At 37.2% G+C, this 24,507-nt stretch overlaps 1 protein-coding gene across 8 annotated transcripts in view; it reads right to left on the bottom strand.

The window, feature by feature from the left end:
* Positions 1-19,642, bottom strand: part of Wdfy3 (WD repeat and FYVE domain containing 3) — a 256,720-nt gene extending 237,078 nt beyond the window's left edge. For 7 of the 8 annotated variants that reach the window (XM_046457609.2, XM_046457613.2, XM_046457616.2 and 4 more), the window contains exon 1: positions 19,575-19,641. The gene's annotated coding sequence lies outside the window, so the exon portion shown is untranslated. Of the gene's footprint in view, positions 1-19,574 lie in introns of all 8 variants that reach the window. The other variant, XM_046457610.2, reaches the window with a different exon arrangement.
* Positions 19,643-24,507: the final 4,865 nt, after the last annotated feature.

Here is a 24,507-nt window from a genome sequence, read left to right as displayed (position 1 = left end):
AGCAGCAGCAGCAGCTGCTGCAGATGGCCATATAAAGGAGCTGTAGGCTTCATGGAAGAGGTGATTCAAGAGGATTACCTCAACCACAAGGGCACTGTGAACCAGGGAGGTACCCTATACCACGAGGCTGATGGCAATAACCAGCAGCCTACGCAGCAGCAGCAGCCTGGACAGGAACAACAGCCCTGGCAGCCTGCTACGGTTCTGCAGCCGGGAGCAGCCTTCCACAAATAAATCCAATACAAGTTCTCAAAACAACAGTTGCAGGAACTAAAAAGCATTTTCTTTCTTTTTTTTTTTTTTCTTTTTTTAGAATGATGCTGAACCTTTATTTTATTCATTTATTTATATGCGGTACTGAGAATTGAACCCAGTGCCTCACACATGATAGGCAGGCGCTCTACCACTGAGCCACAACCCCAGGCCTGGAAAGTGTTTTTCAAGTAACTCAATACCTGTTGGAAGCCATCCATGCAATACAGGAGGATTTTCTCTCAGCATGAAGCCAGAGAGATTTAGGTTTGGCCTTGGGAACTGTATTGGCTCTCCCAGGCAACAGATTGCCCAAGGCACATGACCTTTATCTCCACTCTGCAAGGGAGATCCCTCATAGTAGTTCCAGAGATGGGCATAACTGATAGGAACTGAACAGCCCACCTTTAACCTTTTTTGGTGAAGAACATTCTATGGAAGGCCTTTGAAGTTTCAGGGTAGAAGCAGGCTCCATTTTGTCAGAGTCTTAGCAGTTGAGTCTGATCAGCTTACCTGTCCCACCAGCTTTTGAAACTACTTTCTGTGTTCTGTGGGTTTTTTGTTTGTTTTTTTGTTTTGTTTTTTGTTTTGCCGTTCTATTTTTCTTAGCCAGCCTATTTCACCATAGGGAATCCCACTTCCACCACCTGTGAGGGATGCGGGCAAGAAATACCTTGATGTGGGGTCTGGGGATGTGGCTCAAGCGGTAGCGCACTCGCCTGACATGAGTGGGGTGCTGGGTTCGATCCTCAACACCACATAAAAATAAAATAGAGATATTGTGTCCACCTAAAACTAAAAAATAAATATTAAAAAAAAAGAAAGAAATACCCTGATGTGACCACAAGAAAGGGACTTACAGGATGCATCAATGTGAATGAAACTAAAGCACAGGTTTAGTTTAACAACAAGAGAGTCAAACATAGGAAACATCAGAGGAAATTAATGCTTAGAGATGCACAATCTGGTTCTCAGAACCACATGTTCCTGGCAAACAAGAACAAACCCTAGAATGCTATCCTTCAAGAGCCAGACTGGAGATGGGTCTACTTGTTGCAATTGACACATGAGCCACACTTATCTCCTCAGCAACTGCATTAACAAATAAATAAGTGAATTATCAAAAAAAAAAAAAAAAGAAAGAAAGAAAAGAAAAAGAAAAGAAAAGAAAAAAGAAATTACTCTAATAGACAGAAGTGGCTGGGAAGCCTGCAGTCCTCCTCTCTCCTGCACCATGATCACTGACCTTGAAAAGATCTGGAGGATAATAGGGAGATTCAGGGAATGCACCTCTCATAACAAGGCCACAAACCCCCAAAATTCCTGTCCCATGTGTATTTTTAAGAGAATTCTGCCCCTGCCAAGGCAAACATAATCTGGCGGAAAAGGATGACCTACATTACAGAACAGGTCATACTTCTACACCAGTCTGTCTAGTCCTTACTCCACAGGTTCATGGAAACTACCAGATGGAAGGAGCAACAGTTATGCAAGGGCTTAACTGCATTAACTTATTAAGACAGGCCTCACTACTTCTACTGCTGAGAAACCTTTGCTTGATGCCACCATTCAGACTGCCTCTGATCAGGCAAATTACATCAAGCCCTTCACATTACAGCAACAGTGATGGTTAGTCCCCACTATAACAAACACCAATTCTGAATTTGACTATGCCAATACCACTATTTAAGATGAGTGAATGCTTGAAATAAATCACATGGCCTCTGATCCAAGAATTTACTTTAAAAGATGAGGGGTAGATAACCATCTACCATCAGGAGTCTTATCAGACTCTTGTCCAGACACAGATGTCCCCAAAGTGGGAGATAAAGCCTTCTGGAAGCCTGATATACATGCTTCTGCCCCAGCTAAACCCTGAAACTAGGGTACTGTCCTGCAGTACATCAACCAGGCTATGTTTCCCACCTCTAAAACACACTGAATGTGGGATCTAAGTGGTGATGGTGCTGGTGGCATCTTTTATCTGCTCTCAAAGTTTTGATTCTTTCCCCAAGAACTCTGAAATCTGTTGATCTAGTTTTATTCAGTACACAAGGAAGAAATACTTACAGCAGGAGACAAAACTATTTTTGTTTGAAAAAAACTATTTCTACTGAAAGCTGAGTTTTTCATGCTGTTTGGTTTTCTCATGACAGAAGAAAAACAACAAAAATAGAAGATATAAAGTTGGATGGATAGTGCAGGAGTCATAATTCCATACAGCTAGAACCACCAAGGCTAAGACCCTTTCAGGAATGAAGGGCTGAGTCAGCTTGCTAGAGGCAGAGAGCCCTTATAAGCCAAGATATTAGCCGAAAGCAACAGAAATACAAAATCTGAAGTAAAACAGGTTAGGGCTTTGTACACAGATGCAAAACTAGGACTACAGCCAGTTTCTTTCCTAACTAATCAATGGGGTATAATAAGTAACCCTGTGTTTCCCATTTGATACATTTTCCTTTAATTTCTTCTTCCTTTGCCCTAGTCATGTTTATGGCGAGTTGGCAGGAGTTAAATTTAGGCTGTAAAATATCAATGGAACCAGAGACAACATATTACCCAGTCAGCAGAGCTATGGAAATGCCTTTCCATGAGGAACCTCAGCATACATTTGGTTTTTCTTCTACTAAGAACACTGCATCAAAAAAGAGAAAAGCAAGGTCACCTTTGTTTTCATATAAGTGGGAAGGGGGTGAGCATAAAGGAGACAAAACAAAAGAAGTGCTTAAGCTTCCAAAGGTGAGATGTTCTAGACACCTCTTAGGAGAGCTGCCAAGCTTTTGATTTCCTCTTCTTTGGGAATGGCCCCCAACACAGAGAATTAAAGTTGTGGGGCTATGACCATATTCATAACTCTGCATTCCCTGGCTGTGGTAGAGACAGGTATCTGATCTGAACAGGGTTAATCTAATCTTTCTCTGCTAGAATATAAAATTTGAAAAGGTAAGACAGAAAGGTCAAATCTTTAGAGTGAAGCCACCTTAATGGCAGTAGTCTAGGTATAGAAGGTATAAAATCTGCTAATGAGGTCCTTGAAGCAACTATGGCTCTGTTTGTTCAAGCTCCATGCATTCAATTCACCACACAGTTCCCAGTATGGGTCCATAAAAGCCTTTTCCTCTCCTCAAACCAGCAAGTATCAACTGATTGCAACCAAAAATTTGCTAATATGACTTCTTCTAAGCAGTAAATGAAAGGTGTGGAAAGCTCTCATTTTAATGTCAAAATATCATAACCATGTATTTATCTTGCTTCCTCTTACCCAACTAAGAAACTAAACTCTTTAACAGTGTCATTTTGCCTTCAGAATTGTGACATTAAAACTCTCATGCCTAGCATGCTTTTTCATATCCTCCTATTGTGCAAGAAAGCACATTTACACCAAAGCTTAAGTCTGTTCATTTCAGCAGCAGTTCCCTGTTAAAGACGCTACTGTGAGGCATCAGCAGTTCTCAGCATCTCGTGATGCCACATCAGTGCCAATAAAGCAGACTAAATGATTACTGATTAACAATGGCAATGATTTTTTTCCCCTTAAAAGATACTTTACGTAAATAATGTCAAACCCAGCCTTTTCTGACTTCCATGTGCTTCTACTTCTCCTGTCACTTAAATCAAAGATCACTGATATGGACTTAGGACAGTTTCAGCCCCTACCTTCAATTCTGGATAAAGTCGTCATCAACATTACCCAGTATCTACACTCCCAATTAGATGACTAGGGTTTTTAGCCTATTCTGATACCCACTCTGTTCTACTCCTACCTCTTCTACTCTCTTAACCCTGTTTATAGCTCTTATGTTAACTAAGCTTCTGTTCTGACACTTTTTTGGAGGTCCCTACTCTGGTCCTTGCTCTCTCTCTCTTCTTAGTATTGGGGCACCACTTCCATTTGCCAGTCCCAATTCCTAGCACTGGTAGCAGGCTATTATGTAGAGTCCCATACCCACAAGGAGAATTCTCTGGTGGCCAGTCATATAAAATATGTGCACAGGTGTGTTCCTGTTCATTTAGATATTCACACATACACACCCTCCTATTGCAGATTCCATTGCTTCTTCACCTTGAATTCCCATGAACAACAGATTGAATGGATTATTCTTGGGCTGCTCTTCCCCTAGCAGGGACTACTAAAGAGGACTTTTCCTCCACACATCCAGGCTAAATTGGCTCCAACATACAGTACTATTCCCAAAAGTGGACTCATCCTAATTTGTGCATTTAAAGTAATCACTACCCTAACTCTAAAACTCGGCAATGCTTCTCACATCACAAATACAACAAAACTCCATCAAATCTGAAGATAGGGCAAAAGTAAGTAAACTTACAGAATTTAGAAGTACAACAAATAAAAGAATAAATTTACTTTCTAAATGGTATGAGCTAAACTTTGTCATCAGTACTACTTTAAAACAATAACATAATACATGAAGAGATTCTGGACAACTACATGCCAAATTTTATTTTTCAATCACCAGACTATAACTTTTAAAAAATAGAGAAAATTACTACATTCTACTTTGTAAATACATTCTATTATAGCATGTTGAAGTAGCCATCTGATTCCCAAGAGTTTTAGTAGCACTTTCTTGATACAGAACTGATAAAATATAGAAAGCAATTATATTTAGGCATATAAATCAGTGCCTCTTTCAATGATGAATTCTTCTTTGTGAAACTTGAATTCAACTTCTAATTCCATTTAGTACCCCAAAATGTGATTCCTACCACTTTCTTGAACATCTAGTTTTGTTACTGATATTATTTCCTCATTAAAGCTGTTCCATGCTTTCTTTACAATCTTGAATAATCCTGTCTAAAGAACAAGCCACTAATGGGATGATCTTCAGTATAAGGAAAAAAAAAAAAAGGTGGCCCAAATTTCAAGAACACAAGTATGTGTATTTACATCAGGTAAATGCCAAGAGAGCTTCAGGAAGAAGTGCAACGGATAATAAGGAACTCCAAATACTTGTTGGGGGAAGTCAATGAAACCACAAAACAGATGTCGGTACTACAGTATTTAATAATTACCTATTCATAACTAGTACTTGTACAAGCTCTTTGTGTGAAAGAATAACATTTTACCATCTTAATATTTTTAGCACACAAAGTAGACCCTTGTAAACTTGTTGAATGAAAAAACCAAATCAAGAATTCAAATGGCGAGTAAAAGAATGTCAAATGTACTCCACCTATCCTATGATACAACACAGTGCAATGTCAGTCTTTGTGTATGTGTGTGTGTGTGTGTGTGTGTGTGTGTACTGGGGATTGAACCTAGGGGCACTTAATCACCAAGCCACATCTCCAGCTCTTTTTTATATTTTAGAGACAGGGACTCACTGAGTTGCTTAGGGCCTTGCTAAATTGCTGAGGCTGGCCTTTGATCCTCCTGCCTCAGCCTCCCAGGCTGCTGTGATTATAGGCGTGCACCCCGTTCTTGGCTTACAGGGTCAATCTTTCATCAAATCACCCAATGCAAAACACATCTCACACTATGGACTAATTTAATTTACTCTCCCTTTCATCAAGCAATATTTTTTCTATTCTAATTTTATATTCCTATAACTTTTCCTCAACCTATTGCTATATTTAATATTTACCTTTCAAAAGCTTATTTCACCCCTGTTTATTTGGTAGGACTTCTTTATATTTCAGGCATCTGGCAGTAAGTTACTGGTCAATGTATATGCCTTGTAAATTCCTGTCCACAGATGTTTCTCTTCTTTGCAACTAAAATTAGTGTGAGTTGAATGAATTCTTATGAGGAAAACAGATTTAACTGATGGTGAAATATTAATTTAGTTTTAACTACAATTTCAATAAGCCAGGACATTATTTACTAAGGTAGTTCCTTCACCATCTTGAAAAATTTTTTTAATAAAAACAGGACTTTTTATAGATCCCTTAATAGCAGTTGATGGAATGCAAAAGCATAACTGAAGCCTATGCACGGAACTTATGCCTGTCACTTAAGAAGGGTAAGACACCCACAAATATATGAATGTCAACAGACCCTACCTGCTATTTAAGAGCTTTTCTAAATTTTAACAAAACTCAAGAAGGTACACACAGGTAAGATTAATAACTATAAGCCATGTAAGTAATAACTCCACCCCAAAGTACCAGATAGTGGAATGCAACCAATTTCCTGTCATACGGCTTGTTAAACAGGCTTTTCACTGGACTGGAATGATTCTTTGTCAGGTGACATCAGTATATGCAAAGCAGAGATTAAATTCTTCCCCAAAGTGGATGTCAGCAAGCAGGGTAGGAAGAAGAAAGGCTAGAATACGAGGCTCCCTTAAAAGATCTTTCAGTATTGGCAAGCAGTGATCAAAAAGTAGATGATTATTAATGAAAGAATTAGTCATAGGGCTGAGATATGTTCAGTGGCAGAATGCTTGCCTAGACTGAGTGAGACCCTGGGTTTGTTCCCTAGCATCAAAGAAAAAAAAAAAAAGAATTAGTCAAGCTGAGAAAATTCACAGTACATGAAAACCTATAGAGAAAAAAACTTTCTATGAATTTTTCTATGAAAATGTTTTCTATGAAAAATGCAATGCTCTTCTCCACGCTATGAACAGAGAGCACTAGTATTACCACCTTAGAAAGTTAATGTGGTAATGTTCCCCGATCCGGCCACAATCACACAGGTACATGCTGGTGACAATAGTAGCTTTGATATGTTTTCAGCAGCTGCCATGCCTTGAAGGGTTCCTCGCAACTGCTCCTGAAAGTACAGACATCAATGCCAACCCATGTGTGGTTATGCAACTGAGACAACCTGGGAATCACTGAACATATTTACTCTGATGACGCAGATGTAAATCTCAGTCTCTGTGGAAAAGAAGGTGGAGAAAACCAATTTTATGGTGCCATTTTTCATTAAAATTTATTGTATAACTATTGCTAACTCAAAAGATTTTCTGCTCTTTATAGGTTTGACAAACTACATTTCAGCAATGTTGCAGGCCTGAACACTGATATGGCTTCAATAATATGTATGACCTACGGAAGAACTCTTCTATTCTCTCCCCTTTTCCCCTTTTCCCTCTCATGTTGTCATTCCTCCACATCTTCCATTCCTTTCTTTCCCTAGACTATTCTTCAGGCCTGCACCAACAGCTCCCTCTCAACAATGCCAAACTCCATAATCACAACATTTTTTAATGTTATTTTGCTCAAAAGTAATAGAAATACTTTAAACATTAAAACTTCAAAATTAATAAAGCAGCAATGTCAATTTTCATCTTGAGCAAAGGAGAAAACTCATTTAATTTTTTTGCATTTAACAAATTAAATGAAATATATAAAGTATACTTGCTCATTAAATTAGCTTTAAAAAATACATTGAGCCATTCATATCTGCAGGTTATACATCTGTGGTTTCTACAAATCTTGGACTGAAAATTTACTAAAAAAAAAAAAAATGTCTCTCTGTACTGAATATGCACAGACTGCTTTTTCTTGTCATTATTCCCTAAACAACACAGCATAACAAGTATTTACATAGCATTAGAATGGTGTTAAGTATTATAAGTAGTCTACATATGTGTATAGGTTTCTTGCAAATACTATGCCATTTTAGAAAGGGATTGGAGCATTCTTAGATTTTGATATCCTCAAGAGTACTAGAACTAATATTTAATGGGTACCCAGGGACTACATGGTAGTTGGGTCAGTCATTATGGAAAACAGTATGGATGTTACTTAAGGAAATAAAAATAGAATTACCATATGACCAAGCAATTCTTCTGGGAAGATAACTAAAGGAAATGAAACCATCTCATAAAGATATCTGCACTCCTAATAAAGTTCATTGCAACATTATTTGAAAATATGGATACAACCTAGGTGTCTACTGACTAATGAATGGATAAATTGTGATATATGTATGTATATACACACAAATTATATAATATACATTATAATATACCTATATAAATTAGCCTTAGAAAAATAGATCTTGCCATCTCTCACAACATGAATGGACCTGGAAGATATCTGCAAAGTGTAACAAGACAGACATAGAAAAAAAAAAAAAAAATTCTGCAGGATCTCACTTCTATGTAGAATCTTTAAAAAAGGAAAAGAAAAAGGTCAAATATACAAACACAGAAAATAATAGCTACCACCATGGTCTACCTGCAGGGTGGAAATGGGGAGATGTAGTTCATAGGATACAAAGTAACAGATTGTAGGATGAATAAATCTAGAGTTCTAATGTACAACCTGAAGATTATAGGTAAAATCACTGTATTTGTGATCCCTGTTAAATGAGCATATTTTAGCTGCTCTTTTACACTCACAAAACAAGAACAAAGTGGGTAACTATGCGAGATAATAGTTATGTTAACTCATGTAGCAACCATTTTACTATATATACATATCTCATAACATCCTGTGTACACTTTAAATATATACAATACATTTAAAACAATACAGGCCAGGGAAGTCATATTTAGTACAATTTTTATGATGACCTAGTTGTTAAATGTTTCAGGAGCAAAGAAAGTAGCATTTTTATTTTAAAAGTACGTTGTTGCTGTTTTTTCCTGAAGTATTTTATTTCTGATACTTTTCTTAATTTTAAATATTAAATTTAGGCTATTTTTTCCCCAAAAGTTTCTTCTGATTCACTGATAGTGAAGGCAAGTCAAACTACAATTTTCTAAAATATTGATATAAATAAATTTTATAATTTTCACCATGAAAATTCTATCAACCCTTTGACATTCAGATCAAATATCATCTTATGGTTCTCCTAATCACTTCAACAAAAAGTAATCTTGCTTCCCATTGGGTGTCCACGGAACTACTCACGTCTCAGAGTAATCACATACTGTTCAATGATCCATCTGTCTATCTTATCTCCACTATATTAAAATGTTTTCGAGGGCAGAACTACCCAGTCTTCAACATTAATTTACAGTATCAGTAATGCCCACTACAAAATACAAGACATTTAATATTTACAAAAAAAAACTTACAGAATTATTAAAGATCACAGCATCACTCAGATCAACTATGTTGTATCATTATTTTGGGAAATAAGAACTAGGATCCCAGGCAAAAAGTTTAATCCCCTATAGTTGTTCTAATTTAGTTACTACTCTTACACAAACAAATCAAGCTAAATAGAATCATTAGACAATCAATATACAGTTATTCTAAACAATAAGTCATAGTTCATTTTTATTTTACACTTGTTAACTATGACATTTACCACCTAGAAGACCTAACACTGTGTTTTCATGAACAATGTCATGGAGACACAACTTGAAGTTCAAAGTAAAAATGCGGTTTTAGTCCAAGAAATCTGATTGAGTTTACCCACAGATTTGTAGGGTGAGGGCTGGGGGTGTAACTCAATGGTAAACAACTTACTTTCCTAGTGTGTATGTGGCCCTTGGTTTGATGCCCTATCCAGCAAGAGGGAGGGAGGGAGGGAGGGAGAGAGAGAGAGATTAATTTCTAGGGTGAAAAGAAAAAGGACACACAGTAAAACATGTATTATCATTCTTTCACTCGACAGCAAATAGTCTTAGAATTTCTAAGTGTAACAGTAAACATTTATTTTCTTAAGACTTACATAATTTTCTAACAACATACTTATTACTATGTACATCTATTCTCAACAACTGTATAATGAAAGCCAATTACATGACCATGTTATGTATTTAAGGAGACAATAAAATCTGCTGAAATACACTATACAATATGTGGTAATGTTCTATCACTGTTTATTTAGCTACATAATAAACACTCCTTCCTAGTTTTCCAAAATCTTCTCTATACTCAGCATAGTGATACCAGATACTTGTTACATTCCTTGACTAACTGCTGATAGTTCTTCATTTATATTCAGTTACATATTAAGAATAAAAGTTCCCAGTAAGCAAGTTTAGTTGTGATTAAATAAAGAAGTCTAGCAAAGAGGAATTAGGAAGAATGCCATGTAATTAAAATTTTTACATGACTATGTCCAGGGCTCTGACAGAATTACCCAGTGGGGAAAAAAATGAGCCATTTGCCTAGTTATCTGTCACCCTTTGATACAAAATACAGAGAATAAATGCATCTGTGGTCTGTTGCGGATAAAAATAAGACACAGAATTTTAATTCTGTACACATCAACATCTTTACTCTCTAAGGAAGATAAAAACACCAACATTCTTGTGTTTGTCAACACTTTTCAAAAGGAGTAAGATCACTAAGATTTTAGTAATTAAATATAGTTTTCTACTATAATTAAACAGGATGTTACTATGGAGAAAAGACAGGTGAAGAGTACATGGACTCTGCACTTTTTTTGCAGCTTCTTGGGAGTTTATAATTACTTCAAAACTTAAAATTAAAAAAAAAAAATCAGAAAAGTAATACAGTTTAGTAAGTATTAAGAGAAATTAAAGCAGGTAAATCTTTTTCTAAACTCAAATGCTTAAAATATACTAAGTAATTTGAATATTTTGAGAAAATACTTGTAGGAATTCTTTTTAAAGTGTTCAGTCCTACGGAAAATAATTAACCACTTCCTAAATCATACAATTTATAAAGTGAAATTTACATCTAGGGTAATTAAGTTAGAGCAATGCAATAAATGTACAAGTTAAACAAATGAGCTGTCCCCCCTGGAGAAAAGAGCAGATAAAACAATTTTGGCTTAACTTTTTAATGGACTAAATAACAGCCCTGTATCAGACTCCTGTTTTTCTTAGGCTACTATTAAATTAAGTTGGCTTCCTTTGAGTCCGTACTGGCTGATGAACAGAGGGTAATGAGGAGTAAAGATTATACAGGAAGAAGAAGCTGAGACTGGTACTAAAAATGTAGCCGATTCATCAAGTGTTGACCACATACCAATTACGACATGTCAAAAAGCACCCTGTCCCATGATCTTCACTTACAACCTAGATACCAAGGGCTTAAGAAACTGAGGAAAACTAAGAGTTTGTTAGAACCCAATTATCACTATTTTCTCCAGGACTTAGAATGGAAACGGCTGCCAAGAGACAAACCAGAAGCCAGACAGACTGCTGACCTGCCCAAAGCAATACAGCTCTCCAGCAGAGGCAGAACAAGAATCTTAAATTTCTGGGCCTTTGAAGTGCCATTACAAACAGGCACTAATTTTAATTGGTAATAATAATTAGTACTTTAAAGGGATTAGGACCTATATAAAAGAAACAACTGTATTGTTAAAATTCCTCTCTCATTGAGTAGTTCTTTAAACTACAAAACAAAAGAATACTTTAAATCCACCATGACTTCACAGGTATCTAGTTGACTTAAACATTCAAAGCCTGTAATCTCACCAAAATGTGTAAATGGCATACCACCCATGTCAATTCTCTTTTATTAAACAGGAACTCAGTTTAAGTCTTGAGCTTGCTCAAGTACAGCAGCACCTGATCAACATAATGCTCTTTTGGGGGAATATTGCAAAACAATGATGTATTGTTAAGTAAGAATTAAAGGGGGCAAGGGCTGTAGCTTAGGGGCAGAGCACTTGCCTAGCATGCGTGAAGCACTGGGTTTGATCCTCAGCAACAAAATAAAAATAAACAAATAAAATAAAGGCGTTCTGTCCATCTACAACTACAAAAATTTTTTTTTAATTAAAGGTATTATTAACATTGTGTTCCATAATAAACCATACCCAAAAAATACAAAAATAGAAGTGGATGACAAAAGTGTAAAAAAGAAACGACTGAGAAAACCTAAGAAAAAATAATTTTCTTGACTGAGAAAACCAATGTGTCATTTAACAGAAATAGAGAAATAAAAAGAAGACCTAACATACATTAAAATTAAGATAATAATAAAACAGAATCTCAAACTCAAAACAAAACCTCAGCACTTTAGTAAAATTACAGTTTAGATGGACAAAACTGAATATAGTATAACAGTATGAAAGATCAATAATCTAACACTTATTGTTGTTTGTATTCATAAAGCTGCCATTCTGACTGGAGTGAGATGAAATCTTAGTTTTGATTTTCACTGGCGAGGATGTGGGGGAAAAGGTACACTCATACACTGCTAGTGGGACTGCAAATTGGTGCAGGCAATATGGAAAGCAGTATGGAGATTTCTTAGAAAATTGGGAATGGAACCACTATTTGACCTAGCTATCCCTTTCCTCGGTCTATACCCAAAGGACTTAAAAACAGCATACTACAGGGACACAGCCACATCAATGTTTACAGCAGCACAATTCACAATAGTTAAACTGTGGAACCAATCTAGATGCCCTTCAATAAATTAATGGATAAAAAAAAATGTGGCATATATACACAATGGAATACTACTCAGCATTAAAAGAAAATAAAATCATGGCATTTGTAGGTAAATGGATGGAGTTAGAGAAGATATGCTAAGTGAAGTTAGCCAATCCCAAAAAACCAAATGTCAAATGATTTCTCTGATATAAAGAGGCTGATTCTTAGTGGGGGAGGGAGGGAGGGGGAACATGGGAGGAAGAGACAAATTCTACATAGGGCAGAGAGGTGGAAGGAAAAGGAAGGGGGCATGGGGTTAGAAATGATGGTGGAATATGTTGGACATTATTATCCAAAGTACATGTATGAAGACATGAACTGGTATGAATATACTTTGTATACAACCAGAGATGTGAAAAACTGTGTTCTATATGTGTAATAAGAATTATAATGCATTCTGCTGTCATATATAAATTTAAGAAATTAATTTTAAAAAAGTAAGATCAGTAATCCAATGTTTATGACCCATTATATACAATCTACTGGAAAAAATGATTTTTGGTTAAACAAAAATGGTGGGGAGGTGATGACTCTTACCACTAACATCAAAGATTTTGCCTTAAGCCTTATAGCTTCTGCAATTACACTATTTGGAATCTGCTGGTTTCCTTCCCAGGCAGTTTCCAAGGCATTCAGGTACTTTGGATCAAACAGGATATGGAACCATATCCTGGGGGAAGCATACACTGGGGGACATGGAATTATTGGTAACAGTTCCATGCCCATGATGATAACTAGATGTGCCGGGGCTGAAATATACATGCTTGAGCCTTCTTAGAGACTTCTAGGCTCTAAAACACCTCAGACCTGAACCAGTAGAGTCAGGTAAATAAATCAAGGAACAAATTCTTGTATAGCCATATGAACCCCTAAGAAATTCACTGACTTAATGATTTTTCACACTCAGCAGGACCAGAATTTCAGTTGTTTATAAACTTCTATTCTAAACCTATTAGTGTTTTTTAATTAAAGATTTAGAGGCCCAATAATAAATTAACCTCAAAAAATTCCCACCAAAGAAAGCAAAACATTAAGTGTGAATAAGCCAGAACATTCTGCAATGAACTTTATCAATTTGGCCTGGATATAAATTATTTCTAATTTATTTGCTACTGTATTTCTTTACTATTGTATTTGTTTATGATGAATGAATGCATAAATTTCCCACATATTTAGCATTTCTTGAGCTTGACATTAGTGAAAACATAAGGTTGTCATAAAATACATTAACAGATCTTGGGGAAACTAATCCATGGGTTTTAAGGAAGCAGAGTAGAGACAGCACAGAGTGGTACAAGGATATGCACCCAATCATTCACCAAGTATTCACCAACTATTCCACACAACTCATTGCCTAGGGTACTGAAGACACAGTGTTCAGCGAAACAAAAATCCATGTCCACGTGAGCTAGCAGTCACTATATAATGTTGTTAGTATCTTCTATCCAGTTTTCAATGATTAATCCCATATTTAGCAATTCCATAACTTAATGAGTAGGAATTTGGAAGCTAAAGAGAAATCTAGGTCTTCCCCCAAGAACCATGACCTAGGAAAAGAAGACAAGCAAGTTCAGTTACAACAAAGGGTGCCAAGGAGGGGTGACCAAGCACTATTCTAGGCAGAAGGAAAAGTGTGGGGCAAGAGAGGATGGCAATTAAGAAACATCAAAGTGAACACAGGATGCATCTCTGTCCATGCAGAGGATGCAATGCAGCCTCAAACTCACTGAGCTCAGAAGCCACAGTCCTCATATTAGCAGCATACAGATGGCTGGTGCCTCCACCATCCTGACCTTATCTTTCACCTCTGCAGCCAACCCATTAAAGTTCTCTGAACGTGTCAAGCATCCTCCTGCTTCTGGGCCTCAGTACCTACTCTCCTGTCAGATCTACAACTATCATCTGCTTCAAATCTCTGCCCAAATGTCACCTTAACAGAGAGACCATCTCACATGGTCCTTGTTAAATGGTAATCCCACCCACATTTTTACACCTTGGGGCTCTCTTTCCCCCTTAGCCCAGCCTTAAGCTTCTCTATGGCACTTACAACACTCTGATGATGTGGTATAACTGACAGTTATACTATAATACAGTATATATTATATACTATAATAACTAGCAATAATTGTCCATGGAACTGACAATAGTGTGTGTGTCTGTGTGTGTGTGTATATGTGTGTGTGTGTGTGTGTATATATGCTATCCATACCCCTCAAGCTAGAATTTAAGCTGCTTTATAGAGCTCTATTACTTAACACTGTGCATAGCAGACAGAAGACACTCAAGCCCTTTTTTAATGAACAAAATGAATGGCTATCAGATGATACTGGAAAAACTGAGGCCAGGTCACATGAAGCTTTGTATAGACTGGGACCTTGCTTTAGCATCTATCTGATAATGACTTAGGAACTATTCAACCATTTGAAGAAGCAAAAACAAAAGCATACTGGAAAAACCATCATTTCATATTTTTCAAAATTAAAAAAGGGAGAATTCATTATGGAAAGGGCATGAGGGGATTCTATGAGAAGGGGTGAGACTGGAGATAAAAGCATTTAAAGACCACTATAACATTTCAGCAAAGAAATACAGACCTGAAAATAGGCCTGTTTTCAAGCAGAGAAGGGGGTTGATTAGGAGAAATGTTTAAAAAATAAAAGCAGTCAGACCCAATGTTTACCTAGACATAAAACCTGAGGAAGACTGGAATGTATGTATGAATCAATGACTGAATAAATTATTCATTTTCTATGAGAATTGTTCGGAGAGGTTTATACAAACATCTTTTATTATTGTAGGACATTCAAATTACGAATATGGCTATTCCAATTTATAATCTAACATGATTACTTAATTATAAGGTTATTCTTCTAAATGTTATATTTTGTATCCCCTTTCTAATCAATGATACATATTCCAATAAAGCAACACAGTAATTTACATTAAAAATTAAAATTTCACATGGGTATATGTAATTAAACCCCTTGCCCACATTAGAACTACCCAAAATTTCAAAATTAAGATTTCAATATTTCAGAAAGTAGTTTCAGAAAAAGTGGTTTAACTGTTTAACTGTTCTTGAGATTTAAAATAAGATATAAATTTTATGAGTTTATAAAACCTTGATGGGAAATTCCTTCAATGCAAAGTACTGGCATGTACGTAGTAACATAATCTTTTTTTTTTCCTATGAGTTCAAGTAAAAACTAGAAAAAATATTTTATGATAATTTTTGGCAACCATTTTATTCTAAATTTTTCCTAAAACTATCTACCTTTTTAAAAAGACACATCTAAAAATTTTTAACAGCTAAGTATTAGAATTACCTAATGATCCTTTACTAAAAGTAAATATAACAACATGAAAGGCAAGTATACAGTAAGAAATTCAAGAAACATCCTTTAAGATCTCACTATCACTCACAGTGAGATCTTGAGTGACAAGACAAAAAAATTTGTTTTTAGAAATGTCTATCCTAAATTTCCTATGTTAGTCCAAATACTACTGAAAATAAGAAATAACAAATCTAAAATGTTACAGTCACATATAATAAAGATATAAAAAATGGCTAAGATTTTATTAACTGACAATTCCAAGTGCTATCAAGGATTCGGGGCCACTAAACTCTTATATATTACTGATAGGTATGCAAAATAGTATAGTCATTTTGGAAAACAGTTTGGGAACTCAACAAAAGATTACAGATACTGATAAATACATCATTAAAAGACTACAGATATTGAAAAATATATTATTACAAGATGCAAGAATCCCACTACTAGGTATTAACTCAAGAAAACTGAGAACTTCTGTTCCTCACAAATCTATATGCAAAAGTTCAAAGTATTTTCATTCATGCTGACTAAAACTAAGAAACACTCAGAAGTCCATCAATTCATGAACAGACGAACAAGCTATTAATACCCTGATAGGAAAGTAGGCTACCCAACAAAAGAAAAAAAAAAAAAAACAACAAATTCAGTGGTATACTCAAGCTGGTTGGTACAGCTCATGAGAACCCACTGTTAAGTTTTCAGAATTTTTGCAAACTGTTTTAGGAAGTTTAAAATAGGCCAAGGTGACAAAGTTTACACTACAATAATTAGCAAATGTAATAAATAAGGGATTGGGTGGAAGGGGTAGGTTCAGATTGTTAAAACACCAGCCCATTACTGAAAAACCTATCACATGCAACAACAAAATGAATACCAAAACATTATGCTGAGTGAAAGATGACACAAAAGGCAGCATTCTGTATGATTTCAAGTATATGATATTCTAGAAAAAACAAAACAGACATCAATACAGACATTAGCTAGATTAAAGGTTGTCAGGGGTTAAGGCTAATATAGGAAGAGAACTGACAAAAAAGAGGCATGAGGGAACTTTTTGGAGTGACAGAGTGATGGAAATATTGTCTTGATTGTGGTGGATATTACCCAATTGTACTCACTTGCAAAATTTTTACTGCATGTAAACTATACCTTAATAAATTCAACTCAAAAAAAAATCGAAGGAGGAGTCACGTATTTCTTCATAATTTTATGGAAGATAAATAAACGCATCATATATAAAAAGAGGAAAACTGGAACTTAGTGAAAAGCAGGAATTATAGTCTTTGATATGACATAAATAAAGATTAAAAATGTCAAAAAAGAAATGAATGTGTAATCATAGGTAACAGATATAACAATCAGAGGGTGAATGATCCTGCCAAGGATGCTGTAGAAATGGTCCTACTTTGGGTGTGATTTCAGAATAATACCATGAACTGGGAGTCTATGACTCTAAAATCCCAAGATATGGTTAGTGTATTATTATAATCTCCAACACATTTTTCATTGCTAACTAAAACATCAATTACTCATTTTAACATCAATCGAATGCTATTACTGATTTGAAGTCCAGCATAGCCTGGTTATTAAAAATACTGACTCTGAATTTAGACAATCTGAGATTGGCTCAAATGTTGGCCTGTCAACATCTACGTGACTTTGAAATAAGCCTCTCTAAATACTTATTTCCCCACCTCAGGGAATTAACATTTTCCTGAGATCTGAATGAAAATATATCAAAAGCTAGTCTTGTGTGCTAAATTCTCAATTACAAACACTTACAATACTCAGATATAATTAGAAGCATATGAATTATTTAATATAATCATAATAATTTTAACTTTCCAAATATAGAAAATTTATTTATTTATTTGTTTATCTTTAAGATGAGGTCTCACTATGCTGCCTGAACTCCTGGACTCAAGCCATTCTCCAGCCTCAGCCTATCAAATGCTGCCACCACAGGCAAGGGTCACAATGCTGGGCTAGGAAATTTATTCTTTAACTGAATGGCCAGTGGTTCATAATCTTTGGTGGAGTCGTATCCTTTTGACTTCATGGACTCTTTATTTGGAAAACATCCAGATCTATGCTACATTATGAATATAATTTCTGGAAATTCAAGGCCGCTAGGAAGCTCATGCATGAAATGAAGAATGCCTGATGTAAACTCTTAATAATAGTAGTTGAATTTCAAAATCTTCAAAGAATTCCACTGATATTGAAATAGTACACTACCATTTTTTTTCAGATTTTTGCAAGTAGGACCAGAAAATGTTTTCTAATTCATATCTTATTTTTGCAGAAATGTTAAGTTAGAAGCACATTTTTACATGAATCAATTTCAACTCAGGAAAAGGACCTTGTAAAAAACTGAATTTCCAGAAGTCTGAGAATGGTCCAAAGCATAACATACACTAACAATGCTCAAATATCACAGGCAGAATTCTCAAGAATAATTCAATGTATATTTTGAAATATAAACATTCCAAGATAATCCCTAGACTTAGAGTTCCACAAAAGTTTTTTTTAATCTGTTTAAAGTGGGATTTATTTTTTACTAGACCTATGTATTAATACCACATCGTTTTTTGTAAATCAGCACATCCTTGGGTTCTATTCTGTTATGTTTTGTTATATGGTCGGTGGAAATGAATTCTTCTAAAGCTGCTACCAAATACTAACCTGAAAATATGCTATCTTAGTGCAAAAGGTTTTGTTTTTCTTTTTTAAATGTGTTTTCAGACTACAAAATAATCAGTTGGCACTAATCAATTCATTCCTGTTACAGAACCAAAACAGTTTTTTTGTATGCCTAAGCACCATCTTCCTAAGGAAAAACAACCATTTTTAAGGAACTGCAAGTCCATGAAAGAGTTTACATATTACAACAAACAACCCTTCTATGGGTTTTATATTATTTCTGTGAAGAAAGACCCAATATTTTATATCTCTGAATTAAATGGTCCAAATCAACATCAACGAAACGCAGCACCTCAGGCTCAAACACTGGCCAGATGGCTTTGATTGGAAAGGTCACTGGTGCTTTTTAAACCCGGCTGTAACCGTGAATGTTTGCAATGCCACCACATCCCCTGTACAGGAGAATAGGAGCATCTCTGGCTGCAGAGAAGGGTTTCCAGCGCAGGGCGTAGGGGGATGAGCTAGGAAGCCCGCAGCCCTGGAGACTGCGCCCAAGGGACAGAGGCCTCGCTCTGCTGCGCCCGGGCGCTGGGGGCTCTGGGGCGCAGACCCCGCGGGTCCACCAATAGGGCCGGCCCGACCCCCCTCCTTGGGCGCACAGGACCTCCAGGTTACGCCTCCGCTGCTGATTACTACAAGCAACATGCAGCCCTCTCCTCCCCCATCCCCCCAAATACCCCATCTCCGCTCCCCTCTGCCTGCCACCGTGACCCCGACCCCGACCCCACCGCGACGGCGCCCTCTCCAGGCCGCAGCGGAGGGCACGGGCCAGGCCGCCAGCCCTGCTGGCAGCGGCAGCTCGCGGGCAGCGCGGCCCCCAGGGAGGACAGCAGCTGGGCCCAGCGCGGCCTGTCCCCAGGGGCAGCGGGCTCAGGGCCGTGAGTGGGCAGCGCCTCAGCCCAGGAGCGAACAAAGCGGCCCCGGCGCGCCGGGCAGGCAGCACCGCCTCTCCGGGCGCGGGGGGCGGGGGGCGGGGAGGCTGGCGGGGGGCACTCACCCGAGGGCGGGCGGACGGGCCTGGCCCCGGAGCAGGACCGCGGCGGGCGCCGGCGGCGCGCGGGCGACGGGGAGGGGGCGGCGGGCGCGGCGTCCGCGGCGGGGCCCGGGAGCCCCGCTGCGGGGAACCCGGCCACGGACCGGCTCGATTCTGGGGCCGCGAGGTGCGGGTATGGTCCGCCGGGGCGGGCAGCGGCGCTAGGCAGCCAGGGCAGCGACGCTGCCGCCTTTCCCTTCTCCTGCCTTGGTCCTTGCTCCTTCGCGTCTTCCTTCTCGCAGGGTCCCCGCCGCCGCCGCCTCAGCCTCGGCGCTCCTCGGGCCTCTCTTCTCCATTAAGGCCGGGCCAACCCGCAGGGACCATCCCGGAAAGTGAGGGGTTGTTGCCGTTTCCCGCAGCTGTTGGTGGCCATCTTTAATCCTCCTCCTCCTCCTCCCGCTTTCCCCACCTCCCGCTGGCAGGCTGACTGACTGACTCTGGATCCTCCTCTTTCCCCTCCTGCTCCTCCTACTGAGCCGGCCGCTGAAATTGCAGCCACTCGGCCTCTTCCCCCTCCTGCCTTTCCTTCCTCTTTCCTTACTTCCTTCCCTTCCCTCAGCTTCCCGCCTGCCTGCCCAGCACTTAGGCGATGGCTTCGCCCCCTTTTGCAGGCGGCGGGCGCTGGAGTTGAGCCCCGGTTCTTCCCCGTCCCTCTCCCCTCCGCCTGCCTGACGCAAACAGCCCGTCACTCCCTTTCTCCCAGCACTGAGCTCCCCTCTCCCACCCCACCTCCCCTCTCCCGTGGTTCTCATCCCCCTGGGTTCTCCCCCCTGCACCATACACCCATTTGCTGGATGCTTTCCCACAGCAATGGAAAAACGTAAAACTGCGTTAATTTTACTCTAGCTAGAGTACAAAAGAACTGCCCACGCGAGCTATTTTACTACGTAGCTTTGAAACTCCTGCACGGTCTCCTTTGTGGCTCTGGGCCATTACCGAGTTGAAGAGCCCCTTCTCCGATGCTGCTTTCTGTCAATCACCTTGAGTCTGTCGCCTGAGATTTTAGGTTTTCCTTTCCCTTCCGGGAAAAGGCATTATTTATTACCTTCAGGGTCCTAACAAACGTACTGAATAGACCGAATAAGCAGAGTTTGATAAACCTTGAATTGTTGAGCGACCATCAGTTTGCCCCTCTGTTGTTCCTATTCAACCCAGCAAACAATTTGGGTTACGTTTCAGTTTTGGCCCTGGGGACAAACTGAGTCAGCAGTTATGAGTGGATTCCCTCAAACAGCTTTGAGTGGGGAAGTGGTGGTGATACCAATGCTCTAGTAGCAAATTTGTTTTTCCTAGCGCTGCAATTTACAGCAGTTTCAGGATTTCCTCTAATAAAGATGAAGCAAGTTGGGCTTGCTGTTTTCCTTCTTAGCCAATTTGCCTTTGGAATTGGACCCATTTGTAATGATTTACTCACGGATTACCGCGAGGTTCAAATACTGCTGACAAACGCAGGGACATTATGTGTGAGCACTTTAGGGGTCACAATCCCTGCTTCTGTGGGGCACCTGCTATCAAGAAAAAACACCTTGCCCTTTGAGAAGAAGACACAGACTAAATGTTTCAAAGGTCAGTCCCTTCAACAGGCTAAGTAGAGAAATGCCTTAAAATATATTTTTAGATTCTACTTAAAAATGAGGTTTTTTAAGTTTATATCTAAGATTCTGTAATTATAAAAATCCAGGTATTTCAAAGCGCTGAAAGAATATGCCAAAACAAATCTAAAATATGTATTTCATGAAAATACTAGTAGCCTTTGAGGCGGGAGCAGGATTCATGTTTTTCTCTAATCCTCACAAAGTAACCTGTAGCGATTTAGGTTCAAGATTTAAGTTTCCATCTTTTAATACTAGTACTTCTGTTTGAAATTAACAATCTGCAACATTGTCTAAAACTCTTAAACCCAAATAAACTTATTGAGAGAGAAATGTATAATACATTTTGAAATAAATTATTAAAAACCAAGTACCTATGTATGTGGGGGAGAGGTTGTGCCCATATTTTGTTGTTATTGTTCTTCTTCTTTCCTTTTGACCTCTGGGTGTTTATTCTTTATTTAGGTTTTGTGTTTCACCAGACTGTCACCTAACAAAATTACCACAAGATTCTGACCCTTAAGTACTCATTACTATATATATGTTTGGAGAAAAAGGAAAATATTGGATGACATGAATGCATAGAGAGAGAGAAATCTGTGTACTTCTTTTAAATATTGAGACCACCATGCATTTTAAAAGAAAGATTTTGAATTAAACATGAGGTTTCAGGACTCTTGTAATTGAGATTTTGTTTATACTGAAGGAATAACCCTTTTATAATTTAAAATTCATTAATATTTCAATTACAAATATTTTTCTGTTGAAAAAATACATTGCAATGAAGTTCATGGATACCTCAGTGTACAAATACAGCAATTTTCTTGATGTTTTACAAACAAAATCTCAAAGGGGGTTTTCAATGATACACATAAAAATAAATGCAGCAAGCTCTTTTTCTTTTTTACTGAAGCCACATAAACCTAAGCACTATAATAATGGAGAGAATCCAGAGAATTCAAACCCTTCACATTTACTTTTTGTCAGCACTGTTTCAGATCTGTCATCATTAAACAGCCCTTACCTTCTTTAGCCTTTGTTGCCAGCTAAACGTAGTTTCTGTCATCTTAGATTTAAGTGTTAAAAAAAAAAAAAAATGGCCAGATCAGGTTCTTCTGCAACATGATTATTGTTTCAAATGTATTCACTCTCAGATGAACTCAAAGTCCTTTATAAAACAAAGAATTGTGTTAAAGTGGAATAAACCCTTTGTGCAGAGGCCAGATGGAAGGAGATCTAGGCATGTGCAGCCAACTCCTCTGGGAATAGAGGAACAAGCATGAAGGGCTATTTCTAAACAGTTCTGCACCAGGAGCCTGGTCCCAAACTTACAGTTCATGAATAAGGTGATTAATAACAAGAGAATATGCATGATAAACAAAACTGATATTTTCCTTTATATGACCAAAAACACTGTGAACATGCATTATCAAAACATATCTTTAAATGAAATAAGGTAGGGATGAAAGATTCATGAAATATCTAAAAGTAAAAGGAAGAAAATTAAAAAATGACAGAGGAGTTTGGGAAAATTATTAGGTAAGTAATATGTATTGAAAATGTGCTATTTAAACAATTATTTTCTTTGCATTTCTTTTTAATGCTAAAGAATTAATTTAAACATGGGCAGGTAGGATTATCTCAGAAATATACATAAATAAATTTTAAAATTGACAAGAACAGAGTGTGAAGTGATGCTAGAATGTAAAAATTATAAAGAATTTAAACTGAAACTGAGCATTTGAAAATTATGAATGTACTAAATTATATAACTATTATATTTAAAATACATTTCCATTTTCCCAGGCTATTAGCTACAACAATAGAATTACCATACTGTTTTTCCTTGTTCAAAAGAACCAGATGGAAGAGAAACTGGGCAAGCAAATGAAAGTCTCTGGGGATCATGGGAATTGAATGCTTATAAAAAACCATATTCCAGACAAGAAGATAGTTGTAGGTAAATGTTCATTTTTATTCTCATAATTTCCATTCTTTTAAAAAGATAATAATATTTCTATTCAACCTCTTCCTCTGATGGACTATCTACAATATCAAGTGATAAATGGCAAGCCATATTTTTCTGTGCTGATCAAAATTTAGTATCATTCTTCACTCCTCAATTTAGAGAACTCCTTATAATTAACTGATGAGCTGTCCCCAAGACAGTGCCATTTAGAGTCATTACTGCACTCTAATTGGGGAGAAATGCTTTTAGAAAGTTTCAATTAGAGTCATTTTCTGTTATTCTTATAAATACATTCAGAGGAGGTACTGGAGCATTTATTTTGTTTGGGGGTTGTGTGGCTTGGTGTATTGTTTATGTTTACATTTAAGTAAATAATACAAGATAAAGCTTCTTCAAATTTCAGAGTAACAGGACCAAGGAAACTGATTAGTAACAATTTTTTGCTCTTGTTCATCATTATGATCAGGATTAGACTGATTAGGTTTTTCAAAGATTTCATAATGAATTGCATTTCTACAAAAAGTTGTCAAAGCCTCTCTTGATTTTCAATTCATTCTTATTTCTTTATATAGTTATAAAGAATTTAGACTTTTAAAATCAATATCTTTGTAAGTTAAATATAGTAGTACATGCAGCAGGTTTATTTCACTAATTAAAAATTTTATCAGAAAAAAATTTAAATGGCTTCCTAAAAACCTTCTATTGCATATTGTGTAGCAATAGAATGAAACCTATCTTACTGACTTTAGTCTGAAGTTCAAAAACTTCAGAGTTAAAATGGCTCATTTACAAGTGAAGAATACAAGCAAATAAAACTTTTAGCCATACCATGTTAAAGATAATTTAAACTTTATTTTCAGAATTATTGTTTAGCATTGACCTTTCTTAGAAATAAAGCTAAGTAAAAAGTAAACACGTTTTCTTGCCTATAAAAAGAAAATTTGCGATAAAATGTAAAAAGCAAATTGATAGTTTAAGAAAGTTTCAGTTGACTAAAACATGTGCATACCATTTTAAAAATCTAAACCAGACCCTATACTATATTATTTATTTATGGGTCCAAAAATATAATGTTAACTTTCAAAAATTCTGTTATCTCATGGATTGAGTGGAAATTCTGAGTCCTGCTGTACTCAGGGATGAGAGACCTCAGCTACCTAAATAAAGTAAAATACTGCCATCTGCTGACCTGAATGAAACAATTACTTTTTAACATTGGTAAGAGGCAAGAAAAACATATTCATGCCTTTCAATCATGCTAAAAATGTACTACACTGGGTAATATAAAATTAATCAGTCTTATATATGGAAATTTAGGATTATAGATTAATTAGCA

The sequence above is a fragment of the Marmota monax genome, unplaced genomic scaffold (genome assembly GCF_021218885.2).
Source record: "Marmota monax isolate L192 unplaced genomic scaffold, Marmota_monax_Labrador192_F-V1.1 WCK01_AAM20220418_F8-fsc00128, whole genome shotgun sequence".
In the NCBI taxonomy this organism is placed as follows: Eukaryota; Metazoa; Chordata; class Mammalia; order Rodentia; family Sciuridae; genus Marmota; species Marmota monax.
The sequence above is the reverse complement of the archived record's forward strand: the minus strand, read 5'-3'. Positions and strand labels throughout refer to the sequence as shown.